General features: G+C 40.8%; 1 long non-coding RNA gene across 1 annotated transcript in view; it reads left to right on the top strand.

Moving 5' to 3' along the window:
• Window positions 1-11,238, top strand: part of LOC121197146 — a 208,200-nt gene that overhangs the window by 44,973 nt on the left and 151,989 nt on the right. Inside the window, exon 2 of the long non-coding RNA XR_005896226.1 lies at window positions 9,302-9,308. This is a non-coding gene — a long non-coding RNA (uncharacterized LOC121197146). The remainder of the gene's footprint in view (window positions 1-9,301; window positions 9,309-11,238) is intronic.

The following is an 11,238-nucleotide window of genomic DNA, read 5'->3' as shown; positions in this document are numbered from 1 at the left end:
TCAAGGCTCAGTGAGCCTCCTCTGAAATGGTGTCTACAGATCACCTACTTACAAATACACACATTTCAGATGAAATCCAAACACTCCGCAGCCAAAGGGAAACGACTGCCAGCACAAAGCACATCAAACCCTTAACTAGGTTTTTTTTTTTTTTTTTTTTTAAATGGTAGAAATGTGTTGTTTTGTTTTATATTAAAATGGGCTAAAGGGCTTGTCTCATGCACATGGGGGGGAAAAAAGTTGTTATGAGCGTCAAAGTCCATTCTTGACATTTGAAAGAGTTTCAACAGTTTTAGACAAAATAATTCTGACTCCGTTCACTGGAAGCTTTAAACATTTAATGTTGGAGAGTGGATGACTGAAGAAAGGAGGACTTTGGCGTCTGACACTGGAGACCATCTTTGAACAGAAGCAGAGTCTACCATCTCCCCCATAAACAACCACCTGTTTTCATGTGACTGAATTCAATACTTAGGTGATTAGAACTGAAGCATCTCCAGTCGCGAGTGAAGACTGTGAAATCCAGTGAAAAGTTTCTGTTGTATCCATACATGTAAAGTCATTTAATTCCTATTTTATTAATATTCATATTCTCCATTGCACTTTAAAAATATTCAGCAGATATGGGACACAAATTAAAATCAAGTAGTCAGTCTAATATTTAATATATTAAATTTGTATGTTAGTGGAATTTTCATTTAGGATTCAGCTGCTCCCCCTAGGGGCCACAGACAAACATTACTGCCTGCCCTGCTACTGTACACAAATTCATATTAATTATAATACAGTATATTCTAGAGTTGAATCATATCCAAGTCATAGTCTCCTCACATTAAGAAAGGATGTTCACAGTAGCAGAGCCATAAACTTCTGTATCGCAAATGTTATGTTTCAATGCCTGAAGCTCATTTTCAGCTTGGAGCCTGGAGACGATGCAGGCAAAGCAATCTTTTGGTTTGATGGAGCAGAAGCACCACACATGATGGGTTCATGTTTTGTTTTTTTTTTTTCAAGTTTATCTTCACATGTTGTCACACAAACGTGGGTTTTCTTTTTAGTTTAGGAAACAAAAAACTGATGGCTGGAGTTGCAAATCGCATTTGAGCGGTGCATATATTTACAGGCCAAAAAAAAAAAAAAGCTGGGTGTTGCATCCCTCCCTCTCTCCTCGAGCACTTTGTTGGCCAGAGCATTATAAACCCTAAGCTCCTCCCAAGACCAACCCATTTACAATCAGTGCATTAAATGAGATCTCTGGTCACCACATACTTCCCACATCAGGTCCCACATTAAACCCACAACAAAACACAAATCATCATTTCAATAATTCACACATACATGAATCTGCTTCATCATATCATTCATTATATTAATGCCAAACCAAAATCCCCCCTGCCACTCAGCGGAACCTGGTATGGCCCGCAATTAAGCAGCTGCACAGGTACCTCCTACCACTATATAAGGCAGCCTTCTTCAGCTGCTCTGGTTCAGCCCCCAGGCACAGAGAAGGAGAGGACCAAGATGGCAGCAGCATTGCTAAAAGCATGTGAATGAATAAACCATCTTGAAGTAACAGAGCTGCTGTGTAGTGTGTTGGGTATATGGTGTATGAACATTTGTCCAATGTGGTGCCTGCATTCACCAGGAAAACAGTGGGGAATTATTTATTATGAACCATGAATGGGTACAGGGCTGAGTGTCTGTCCTACCATGTGCTACCAGTGAGCAGTGACGCGGTCTTCGTCACATATGTACGCTGAAAGAGCCATTTCTCTCAGTGCACAGTGAACTTCATACAGAGCTTGGTTTTCATGACACTTCTGTCAGACACACGCAGTCTTTTCTGTTACAGCAGTTCCCATGTGTCTGTGCCAGCACTACCACACGTTACATCTGCTCTAAGAATGCTAATGATTGGCTGAGTCACCACTCTGGTCCAGATTGAAATATCTCTGTTGGATTGAATGTCATGAATGTTTCTACAGACATTCGTGGTCGTCCTGCCCTTAGCAGGAACATCTCAAATAGCCTCCATTATTGATGATGGCTACATAACAACATCAACCAGTTAAAGGACTTGATAGTGTTATGTCCTCCAGCCTGTATTCCTGATCCATCAGGGTCCATCTCTGAATCTCATGTTCCTCCTTCACAGTGTTGCACTGGAGAGAACAGGACTTGAAGGCCGTTTCTTACTCGGTGTTTGCTGAACTTTAAGCTCCAGCCCTCCTCATTCCCATTTGAGCCAGCAAGAGTTAGCTCCATCATCTCCTTGCTCACGGGATGAGCGAGGAAAGCATGGAAAATAGTCATGCAACCAACAAATTTCATTCCTTCATTTGGGAGGTCTCAAAAAAATAATGAATAACTCTTAGTTACTGATGCTACAATAAATGATTAAAGGAATTCAGAAAGCTAAATTAAAATCTAATGTCTTGTAACTGGCTATTTTAAATGATTTGAACGGCAGATTTTATCCGCTGCCTGTAACATGACCAGTCAGGAAATGAAATCATGGCTCATGCTCTGCTTTTATGCGGTCTTTGCACCTATGCTTAATTACTGTGCGTGGATTAGGTGTCAATGGCCGGTCACTGAAGTGCACCTTCTGCCTGTGAGTTCAGTTCAGCAGCCAGAATAACATGAGAACTGTGCACTTTGGCCACATTTAAGTCTCACAGTTTTCCCCAGGATACATTCTGTGAATTAGACAGAGGTGCCTGAACAAAAATAAAACTTTATCAAAAGACAAAGCACAAAGGGAACATCTCAACATTCTCTCTGCAGAAGCTCATTACAGCCTTGCTGTCAACTCTTTGACGGTTGGAGTCTCTGTCGTTGTGGCTACATCAGCAGTAGCCACAGTAGTCTGCAGAAATGTGCACAGGCTGGACAGAGCATCATCATACTTCACACTGAAAATAAAGTTTGTTTTGAAGCGATGCCCGGGAGGAGGGGGTTCCCTCCAGTGGTCCCAAAGTGATCCCCAAACTCTCGCCATCAGTTTAAATGAAATATTTCATGGACCACAGTATTTGGAACTGGATCTCGTTGTCCTCACAAGAGAAATATCACCTGATGATAAGTCACCTCTCTTGACACTGATCTTCTCAGGCTGCTTCCTTCCAGTTGCTTATAGATTGAGAAGATGCAGCAAGACAAGCAGAGAGGCCCGTCTCACTGTCCCACTCTACAGCCAGCGTAAATAACACCATTAACTTAAGAAGGACTGAATTCACATTCCTACCCTGTGAGGACAAGGTTACCTCTGTCTTCTGCTATTCAGTTAACTCACCGCCGGTCATTACACACTCCCGCTGTGTGCTGGTCAGACCCACAGACTTTATCTTAAAGGTTCAGAATTTATCCTCTATTTTAATACAATACTCACATCTTAATATGTACCATGAAAGAGTTAGTAGTGGTGTAGAATAATACCATTCTAACACAAGTATATGGTTAGAGATAGAGGAGAAAAATCCACAGTCCTTGTTCTGTAGAGACGTTAACGAGGCTCCAGCTGTCTGCGCTGCACAAAGTAAGTCCTGAAGTTAGTTTTTTGAAAATGAAATTCCCTCTTTGTGTTTTGATTGTGTCCTTGCTGAGCTGCAGCAGAGTGGCATTAAATATCAGATATGATTACAGAAAGAGAATTCTGCCATAAAACTTTGGAAGAAACCCACTGGATGCGTCTGACATACTGTTTGAAGCCTCATGTGATCTTCAGCTGAACCGAAAAACGCAAACTGGTTTTTGTCCTCCATTTCATACAGTGTAGTCTCCCAGTGTGGACAGGAGGAATAATCACGGCTACCAATAACTCTTACCATATTTACACTTACAGAGTTTGAATATTTCACATTGCAAAAACAACATGAAGCCTCAATAAAGAGCTGCAACAACACGATACACAAGACGCATACAAAGTCCATTCCCTTCCATTAACGGCAGATTTAGGGTGGAAAATGTAAGATTTTGCAAGACTTTTTTTGAGGTAGTCCTAACACACATTGTACAAGCTGCTGAGGTTCTTTGACAACTCATTACAACACCAATAAAGTATGAGTGTTGTGACACTACCTGGCTCATCAGCAGTGTCAGACTCTTTAATTCAAGGCAGATTTCAGCTGTTTTGAGGAGAGGAGTGTCTTCGAAGGCTCTGGCCTCCTGGATGATTTGTCTTTAAAACTGATCTTCCATTTTTCCACGAGCCTGGAAACAGTCTCTGCTCCAAACAACATTGAGAAGTCTTGCAAAACCTGATTTAAAAAAAAAAAAAAAAAAAGGAAGGACATAAATGTTTTTCAAATTCAGATTTGTTACCTACCACTCCAAGAAACAAGAAAACATTTGAAGTATGTCACTCCCATGGAGCATCTGTGGATGATGGTGGAATGTTTCTCTCATCTTCAGCAGGACTAAGACGCTGTCAGTGGTGTGGTGAAGAAGAGACATGGCCTCCACACATTCATCTCCCATTCACCCATTGTTCTTCATGATGTGGGACCCCCCTTAAAGCTCCACTCTGATCTGGGATGTAGAGGTGGTTTTAGACACTGCACAGTCTTGACACACCACTCAGTACAGACTTTGTTACTTTGATTATCCTTCTGATTTGGGTGCAGATAATATTTTGATGGCTCTATTCAATGTGACCACTGTCATTGTTTCATACTACAGGTATAATGGAAACCTGCACAGTCTGGTTCTTTCAGAAATGGAAAGACTGACTCAACTTCAAGGGCTAGGAAATTTTGTTGCTTTACTTAAACCTCTCCTGCAAAAGCAAATGTACTGTTTGCGATAAGATTCTGATCTCCTCTAAACTTCCTGAAGCCCCTTTCACACTGGACAAAAAAAAACCCCCACTAACACCCACTCACATCTGGCTTTTGTCTTCAGTGGGAAAGGGTACGGTAGTCACGGATCTTTATCAGCTCCAGCTCCGTCAGGCAGTGATGGAAACATGACACCCGGGTGGACACGCTAATTTTCGGCTCTTTTCCGGAGTGATGCTATGACGCTCATCAAAGTTCTGATATTGGTCAGTAGCCACGAACATTTTGCAGTCCTTTACTGTCATTTACGAACATTTACTAAATGATTGCCAATCACAGGGCGGTGAGCATTAAGTCACGTTCAGAAGTTTGGGGCTAAGTATGAACCTAAGTAGCCAGCACCACCCTGTAAAAACCCATGAAATGGGCTGTAGCAGTGTCAGCTACAGGTAGGTAGAGGTATTCTGTTTTCAGTCCCTGTTATTTTAGCCTGTCCTCAGGAAATGTAAGTCACACTGAATTATATCAATATGTGTTTCATGTCCTGTGTGTTGAGATTTGACTGAGTTATGACTCGGAGAAGGAGTATGATATTTCAGTCAAATTAACTTCGTGCAGTGTCTTTGCCTCGTGTCCACGGCTCCCCTTCATCTCTTGCTCGCGTCCCCCCCAGGGTGGCTCTTGGCTCCTCTCTTCATCTCTTTTGGCTTTGTCCTGTGGAATGTCCTCGTCCGTTACAGACCTCATCCTGTAATTTCCCGACGGTTAAAGTGCCATCTGGACCAATGAGCTAAATTAGCGAGGAGCGCGGTGAATATTTCATTCCGCACCTCCACCTGTAGCGCTGATCCCCGTCCGAACGGGGCTTTATTTATATTGTTTTCTTTTCATTGCCATTAAAATTCTTCGCTGTTGCAGTGACTCAGTGTAGCCATGGGCGTCAATTAAGTTTTATCTCATCTAATCTTATTTGTTGTTTGGGGTCCTAGTTAGTTTGAGCCGAGCTAAAACAGCAGGACATGATTACAGAGCTGAACAGAGAACACAGCACACAGTGAGGCCAGAGCTCCATCTCCCTCCCTCTCTCTCTACATCTGTCTCTCTCCCTCCTACTGATTATTTCTTTTGTTTTCCTCCCCTAAGTGCATGTAATGCTCTTCACCTTGTGACAATATACTTGATGCATTTTAGCACTTGCGTTTGGGTCAGAGCCAGCGGACTATAAAGGAATATATAATTTTATTATCATATGAAACCACAGAGGGTGGTTGTTCGTAGAAACCAACACACCGTTGACTCATACTGGAACTATTTGTGGTCGGAGCTGTTTTTGATTTGGACAAATTTAGGACTCTGTGCAGGTGTGCACACACTACACACACACACACACACACTACACACACTTAAGCAGCTACCACTAGCTCCAGGTTTAGGCTTCTATGACTTCAGCATTCCTAACTGCTGCTTGTGGAGAGTAGATTTGCTTCAAAACAGTTTTCCATTGTTGTCTGTGTTACAGCATGCGGTGCTGACTCAAGTATCTGTATCAAACAGAGGTACAGAGCAACATCTCTGACAGCTATTGGCAAGGTCACTGTGAATTTGTTGTTTTTGGTGATGATTAATGCAGATATCATTATCTCAGTTGTCATGTCATTGAGTTTGCAGAGTTTGGTTTAAATAGGAAAATACAAATGTAGGCATTAAGAGCATCAAGGAGTGTACAGTTATTAGTAAAGTGTAAACGAAGATACCAGAGAAGACAACAAGATAAATAATTTGGGCTCAAAAGATTTTAAGAAGATTCCTGCAAGCAAGAAGAAGAATCGTTGAATTAGTTTTTGCTATCAAATGGTTAGAAAGGGATTTTCAATAATCTGTTCTCAAGACTGAGAATGAGAACTCTAACAATGAGCTTTATGAACATTTCTGTAGTTTGAAGAGGGAATATGTGAAGTAGGTGTAAAATAAGACTGTTAAGATGAAAAAAGATACAAGAAGAAAATCATTCAAAACAAATAAATGTGGATGTGTAGGAGTTCAAATACCATGAACGGGCCAAATCTGTACAAACAGGCAGGAGAAATCAGGCAAAAGCCAAAATTGAGAACTGATTGTTTATTTAAGAAAGATTACAAATATGAAAAATATGTTAAATATCATTTAGTAAGAGTAAGAGATGACTGTGCTCACAGATAAGAGGTGGAATGATGCCACTACATGTTGAAAGTGAAGATTCAGAGGTGTGGTTGAAGATGAACTGGATGAGGTGGAAAAGAAATGAATCTCTTTCTCTACTGCTCTTTATATCCTGATTTACAACAAAAGTTTACATTCATAATTGAGGATGGAACCTTTACTAAATATGATTGCGGTTACTTATGAGTAAACCCTCATACTTGTATAATAGCTCTGTGCTTGTAGGGTCTCCAGCCTCAGGAGGAAAGGCCAGAAAAGTGTTTAATACTGAGCTCTGCTGACTATATCCCCATGGGGATAGGAGGGACTGAGTGAGTGTAATCTCCTAAAAATAGGCATAAAAACATAACTTAAAAAGTCACAGTCACTGAGGGTCAGGTTATTTGCTGTGTCTTTGCAGGAGCAGGGCCAGGGAGGTGTGAAGTGTTGGCACAGGCCTCCTCCAACGATGTGACTGGTCACTCTGGCATTGCTCAACAAGTGTTTCTATGAGTATTTAAAAGCATTAAACATATAACACAAACCGTAAAATACAACAAAAAGAACAAAATTTAAAATGCACAAAAACAAACAAATACTCCATTGAAGGTAAACTCGTGTAAGCTTTCATGCTGAGGAAGACATTGTACAGTTTCCATTTTTTGTACATGACATGTGAGTCTTTGCGAAATGCAGCATAATGTAAACCTGAAACCTCACCGTGGTACACACATGCATGCAGACAGACGCACACACACACACCCCGCAAATCCTGACATAAAAAGCTCTGAAGTCCTTGTGAGTAATGCCCTAAGATGTATGTGATCAAATGAACTGTGTAGACCCTGTGTGAAAGTATTTTTGCACAGAGGCAGAATAATAAATGAACTGTGTTTGGCTGGAGCAGGGATTATAAATCAAAGCGCCGGGATGCACTGTGTCTTGTTACTAAAGCAAAAGTTTGGATTTCAGTGATACATCAAATTTGACCAGAAGCCGCTCTTCAATCTTCAATTGCCCACCTTTATCCAATGCAGGAGCCCCCCCCCCCCCCCCCCCGCTCTCTCTGTGTGCCCGGCATGGAAGCTTGGAGTATAATTTACCAAAGAGAAGATCTGGCTTTGATGGAGAACGTGTACTACCTGTGTATCACAATCATATTTCCAGTGCAGTAATTAGATCCACATGGAGAGAGAGCACTGCAGCAGCCAGGCCTGTGTCAGGTCACCGAACATGCTCCAGCCACACAGGAGGCTAATTACAGTGAGTGTGTTTGTTCAGTATTTGTGGATACAGCATGAGTGCATGTGTTAGCAGCTTGTATCCATGTCTTCAGTGGTGCTTGTGTGTTTCACAGCGTCACCCCGTTCAGGGAAAATGATCAACATAAGCTGTACTGTATTTAGAAAGCAGCATGATGCGTCCTGACATGTGTCACTGCGACATGATTTGACCATTGTCAGAATGTCAGAATGAGCACACTACAGTTCTTTTAACTGCATCTATGTTTCTCATCGATGATCAGCTGTTAGTTGATTTGTATGCTATGTATTTGCTAATGTATGCACAGTCCACACACAGTTACCACAGTTAAGTTTCTGTGTACATTTGAATATTGAACTGGTTTGCATTCTGTATTTATACTAAGATTAGTCACACAGCAGAGTGTAAAAATACCTCAGCATTCAGACACTAAATGTACATGGTTTTTCCACATTTAATAATTATTTGCTTTGTATTAACCAATATTCTGTTTGTAAATTGAATCTTCAATAGGAAGGAAATTAGACTCAAAATGGTCACTGATGTGTATCACATGAACTACAAGTGAAAATTTAGATTTATAAACGTGGACCAAGATTTGTGCATAATTTCTGGTGCTAACAAATGTGTGTTAATGAACACGATTCACATTTTTTAAAAAATATATATTTTTGGACAAATGTACACATTACAACCTGAATAAAAGTACTTTTTTGTTGTACAGATTTTTATCTTCAACTTCTAAAAAAAGCTTCCTGTGTAAACAAACCTCTAAAATATTTGTGACATTCTTTTCTGTTTATTTACAGATAGTTAAATTTCTGTGCACATTTAACACACATCTTTGCGTGGAGGTTTGAGACTCGTTTCATGGTCTCCAGCTCCACACAGATCCACAAATGCATGCTGCATTTTAGCGCTGGTGGAAAACTGGGACATGTGGGCTTTCGGCAAAATACACGTGTAATTTCACAGTGGAAAAGACATAGCCCATGGTGTCATATAAATAAATAAATATATGGTTTAAATAAGCTACTGCGATTGGTGAACTTGTTCTTCTGCTGGGAAAACAGCCACTGCAGGTAACAAGTGGATGCCGGCTGAACATAACCTAACCACAGGAAACACTGTTCTAACAGGAGGGAAACATGTTTGGACCAGGGATCAGACTTCATGCCTAAATACAGATGTGTGACCATTTTGAGTCTAATTTCTCTCCAATGATCAAAATTGTGACTAGAATGTTTTATAGAAATAAGCTGTTTTATTTGTCTGTCCACTGTGGGGTAAAACTGCAGGGATGATGAACAAATTTCCAATAAAAGGGCGTATTTGTTTGGCAAAAGTCATCCATAAAGGCTGGTCTCGTGTATCTGTGCTCATGTCTCCTCACGGATCCCTCCTCGCTTCCTCGGGGTAGAAATAAAATCGTTGGATCAGCCTTCGTGATGTCTGACACGAACGATTCGGAAGGTCAAACCGGGAGCGAGGAAGGATCACGAGGGAACTGGCGTGTACCCAATGTGTCACTTTCAAGATGGAGTTGACAGTGAAAGGCAGCAATATTTTTTGTCAAAACATAAAAAGGATGATCAAAAAAGTTGCACAGCTGCTTGGAGACAATGTAACGAGCTGATGTCTGAATTCTATCTGATGCACTTGGCTTCAGTTTTCATTGAGGTGCTGCTCTAAGTCCTGGCTGTCAGCCGCTGACAGGCTTCTTTGAAGCTCTGTCAGGGAAACAAAAGCTTTGAATCAACAGGGATTTTTACACAACATACATGTTTACATAAAAACAGAGTGTTATAAATAAACTCACACGGCAGCGTTGTTGCTTCAACTTTCCTGTCCGTCTTCTATAACCCTTTGATCCAGATTAATCTCACGTAACTATCTACTTAATTAGTTAATATGAAATATACCATTAACTAACCAAATAATTTTACTTAAATGCTAACACATATGTAGTGCTGGCCCACAGAGTAAATAAAAAATAAATAAATAAAGATTTGGCAGGATGTACCCAGTCATAGATGTCACTTAAATGTCCGTGGACCCTTTGGAATGACCTGGTTTTCTCCATTAACTGGTCATTAAATGTGATTGGATCTTTATGTAAGTGCAGACAAACACAATGTGCTTAAGCTAACAACACACAAGCCATTATAATCTTTTGTGTCTTTTGTGTGAACACACCTGCTAAACATTCACACTAGTGGTGGAAAAAGTAAAAGAACCCTTGGATTAAATAACTGGTCAAACCTCCTTTGGCAGCAATAACCTCAAACAAGCGCAACATTTAAGAGGAATTTTGGACCACTCTTGCTACAGAGCAGCTTCGGCTCAGCCATGTTCTTCGGACGTCCGGTGTGAACGGCTCTCTTGAGGTCATTTCACAGCATCTCTATTGGGTTATGGTCTGGACTCTGACTGAGCTGCTCCAAAAACTGGATTTTCTTTGTCTGAAGCAATTCTGTACTAGATTTACTTTGATGTTTAGGTTCATTGTCCTCCTGCACCACCGAACTTCTACTGAGGCCTAGTCATCATGCACACATAGGTACTTAATTAGAATTAAAACAGAGGGATTTTCTCCTTCGTTCTTAAAAAAAAAAACAAGTAATGTTTTAGAAAAATCTCTCTTCACATGAAAATGCAAAATCACCTTATCAAACGTTGTCAAGAGAATGCCAAACTATAAGACAGTGATATAACCCTAACCATAAAGACATGTTGGCCAATCAGAAGCCTTAAAAAAAAGTCATTATTGGTTCCAATAAACTAACAACAATGGTGCATCCCCAAAGCGGTTATGGTAGAGAGGTTCTACTGTACTTTGACAATGTGAGTAGATATGGGGTGGTTCATCTACAATGACTTCCATTCCATCCGGTGTAGAAACTGCAGATGCTGATACAGCTTCTCATCCCTGCAGTTCAGACCCTGCATCCTCTTCATCTGCCCTTAATCTCTCGGGTTAAGTCTGATGGCAGCAATTTGGACTCCTCAGTGGTGAAGG

The sequence above is a fragment of the Toxotes jaculatrix genome, chromosome 17 (genome assembly GCF_017976425.1).
Source record: "Toxotes jaculatrix isolate fToxJac2 chromosome 17, fToxJac2.pri, whole genome shotgun sequence".
Lineage (NCBI taxonomy): Eukaryota > Metazoa > Chordata > Actinopteri > Toxotidae > Toxotes > Toxotes jaculatrix.
This window is presented reverse-complemented; position numbering and strand designations above follow the sequence as displayed.